This window comes from Sceloporus occidentalis, unplaced genomic scaffold (genome assembly GCF_023333645.1).
Source record: "Sceloporus occidentalis isolate IW3139 unplaced genomic scaffold, rSceOcc1.0.p SCAF_8, whole genome shotgun sequence".
NCBI lineage: Eukaryota > Metazoa > Chordata > Lepidosauria > Squamata > Phrynosomatidae > Sceloporus > Sceloporus occidentalis.
The window spans coordinates 12,183,340-12,187,233 of NW_028316988.1; positions in this window are offsets into that span (position 1 = coordinate 12,183,340).

The following is a 3,894-nucleotide window of genomic DNA, read 5'->3' on the forward strand; positions in this document are numbered from 1 at the left end:
AGTTTTATTCCCCCCCACACACACATTTTAAAAAGAATTTCCCCTGCTTCAGCCATGGAAGGCCACTAAGGTGACCTTTTGGGGCGAGTCACACTCTCTCAGCCTCAAAGCAATGGCCAAAAAACAACCACAGCAACAACAAGCTCTGAACAAAATTGAAAGCCAAGATGTGACTTAATTATAATATCACCTGATTGTGTATGTTTTTTTCAATTAAATATTTGTGGTATTTATTTATTTATTATTTTATATTTATTTATATCCCGCTCTTGGCCACAATATTAAAAAAAAACAGGACAATTAAAAACAGGAGAAAAATTACATTAAAAATTGTGGGTTTTTTAAAAAATTAAATATTGCTAGACAATGTATTTATTCATTATTGTATTTATTTGTATCCTGTGCTTTAAAAACATTAAAAAAACAGTTACAATTAAAAACATAGGGGGGAAAGTACATTAAAAAAGGGATTTGTTCAAAGAAATAGCCCTGTTAGTCTGGAAAAAAATCAGTTTTTGAAGGGACTAAGGCTGCATCCGCACTGCAGAAATAATCTGGTTTGACACCACTTTTGTGTCTGAATGCTCAAAGGAGGGTGAAAAAGCTGGAATCGTTACGAGTTTCTCAACTTTAAATACAATTTAAATTCCTAAAGTCATAAAACCTGAGGATGCCAATGAGCCGCGGGGCCTGAAGATGGTGCTGCGTCTATTGCAAAGGAAGCCCCAGTCTCTTTGCAACTTGCAATCTCTAATAATTAACAAGGGAACCATCATCATCATCATCATCATCATCATCATCATCATCATCATCATCATCATCTCCTTTTCCTCCTCCTCTGAGAGGACAAAGAAAGAATGCGGATTTTTTGTTTCCAGAAAGACAAGTCCACTGTACCAAAAGCTACTTTAGTCGTGGCTTCATTTTACAAAACTAGGGAAGAATTGGGGCGAAAATTTGCAAACATTACAAGGAGAGCAAATCTTGCCAAGAAAACCCCATGATAGGGTTGCCTTAGGGTCTCTGTAAGTCAGGAACAACATGAAGGCATATGACAACAACAACAACAAAACAGTTATTGCAAGCAATTTGTTGCTTAGCCACTGCAAACACAAACACACCCCATTAAAATTGTAAAAACTTCACATTTCAGCCGAGCTTTTAGAGTTTAGGCATCCAAAGCAAAGGGACAAAGAGAAACTGAACACAGCAAATGGAAAAGTCTAGTTAATGATTTCCAGTGTTTTCCTCTCTCTCTGCAATGCTAGAAATTTAGGGACCGAAGGAAGATTTAATGGACAGAATTCATATCTGGACCGATTTCATCTTGCATCCCTGCAAAGTCTGATCCGGGGAATTTGTGGACTGTGGGCCCAATTCAAAACCAAATTCATGGAAATCCTGTCTTCTCCAGAGCTGTGCTCCCCGCTGCCTCGGATTAAGGAGAGACCAGATACGGAGGCTTCGTGCGGCGGAGGAATTGCATGAATAAAAAATCTTCCATTTATCCCAGTGGGATAAATGGCGGGCGTCATGCACTGCGCCGCACGAGGCCTTGGCTGTAGCTACCACTCATGTGCTGCGAAGGGGAGGAAGGAAGGAAGCTGCAAGGCAATCAGGGGAAGGAGCAACAGCAGCCCAACAACGCTGGGAGCCAAAGGAGAGGAGCGAGAGAGGAGCTGCACAACTTCCTTCCTATACCCTCTGGCATAGTTTTCCGTGGGTTTTTCGGGCTCTGAGGCCATCTTCTAGAAGAGTTTGTTCCTGATGTTTCGCCAGCATCTCTGGCTGGCATCCTCAAAGAATGCTGGCATGGAAGAGAGTGGGGTATATATATTGCTGGTTGTGAGGAGGCGATTTACATGTTACTCTCTGTTTGAGTCTTGCATGGCAAGGCCTCGGGGTTTTGGGTTTTTCCCCACATTCACAGGGATCCTTCCCCTTAAGCCCAGCAAATGTGGGGGGCCACTGCATTTACACCCTCTTGGTCCCTCTGACTGCCCCTTTCCTTTGGATGCCTAAACTGGGTTTCCAAATTCCCAGCTGTGAGTTTGAAGTCACAGCAGTGCTACAGACTTGGGAAGAAGAATCCAACTAAGTGGCAGAATATTTATGGGGAGGAGAAAAGCATTTTGTCTGACTCCAGTAATGATATCCCTGCAGCCAGTCTTCACAAGTCCCTTGCCAAGAGACTGACCTAGACACATACATAGCCAGGTGTTTTTGTGTCTCCAGGTAAGTCAGCTAAACCAGGAACTGGATGTTCTCCCAACAGGCGGCCATGCTTGACTGGCAATGCACTGCTTGGTCTGGATGGATGGATGGCAGACCACAAGCTGCGCTGAATGCTTTGTTCCAACCAGGAATGTGCGATGAATGCAGACCGTTCTGGGGCCAAAGGCGTTATTCCCAAGAGGCAACTTATAAAGACAGGGATGTAGAGAGGTCTTGTAGTGCCATGGAGACTCACTGAAAGGAAGAAGTTGGCAGCATGAGCTTTCCTAGACTTCAGTCTGCTTCCTCAGATGCATTTTTAACTCCGTGAAATGCACTGAAGAAGTAGACTTAAGTCTAGGAAAGCTCATGGTGCCAACTTCTTCTTTTCAGTGAGTGTGAAAGGTGCTGCAAGATCTCTCTACATACTGATTCCACAGACTGACACAGCTATATCTTGACTTCTGCCATTTAAGAAGTTAAGAGCTGTTCCAACAGGGAGAAGGGTTGCCTTGGAGGGGGGCTCGCCTTCTTCGGTGGTCTTTAAACCTAAGGTTGGATGAATGCCCATCTCTTGGGGTTGGACTCGGTTGCCCTTGGGATCCCTTCCAGCTTTAGGACTCCATGGCATGTATCCTATCCATAGTCTCTGGTGGGTGCATCTTTCCACAGGCATCCCACTGTCCTGTTGGGGCCTTGGGCCCATGGCACTCAGCTTTCCTCCTAGCAACTGTTGTTGCAGCTGGCTCCTTCTTTGTGGCTGGCCAGTCCCTGTCTTCTTTTGCCAGAAGAAGCCTTGCCAATGGAACTGATGCCGCCCCCAATTAAGCCTCCTTCCATCGCCCTCCAAAGAGGGGAGAGAAGGGGGCACCTTGGAGCAGAGAGGTCCTGCCCTGAGGAGGAACAAGGCCAACCGAGGCCTGGTAGAAAACCATCTGCAGACCCTCTGGCCCCCGCAGCAGGGACAAGGCCTGATGGCACAGAGGGCCATGCGGAAGCCTTCCCTCCTCGCCCCCTTCAACTGGAGCATTTGGGGCTAAATGGACGAGCCTCAGCCTCTCAGCCTCAAGGGAAGGCCATGGCAAGCCTCCTCCCAACAATCCTTGGCTTGCCCTCAGTTGGCTGGGAGGCCCACAAGAAGGACATACTAGGTGAAAGCCTGACGTTGGGGGCCCTGCACAGAAAGGCCCTGGTTTGCGGGTGCTGCCCCAAGCGCCTGGGTGGCCTTGGTGGAGGCACACTCTCTCAAGGGTCAGCACTGAGGACATGCTGAGATACCTCCTGGTCTGGAGGAGGGGCCCTGGGGAAGGAAGGAGGACCCTTGCTCAGCCTGGGGGGGGGGGCATGGGGATGGCCTTGCCAAAGGCTCCCATCTCAAGGCCTCCCTTCCTCCTTCTTAGGGCTGCTCTGAGTAGAGGGCCTTCCAGGAGGAGGAGGAGGACCTGCCCGGCCCCTCTGCCCGAATGGAGGACCCTGGGTGCCCTTCGGAGGACAGGAGGTCCTACTAGGGAGGGGGACCCCAGGCGTGCCTCTGAGCGCGTGCAGAGAGAGGCAGGGAAGGAGGGCGGAGCAGCCAGCCTTCCTCCTCCTCCTCCTCCTCGGAGGGGGAGCCTGGCTTTCTGCGGCGGCGGAGCTTGCTGCTGCTGCTGCTGCTGCCGCCGGGGCTTCGGGGGCCGGGGC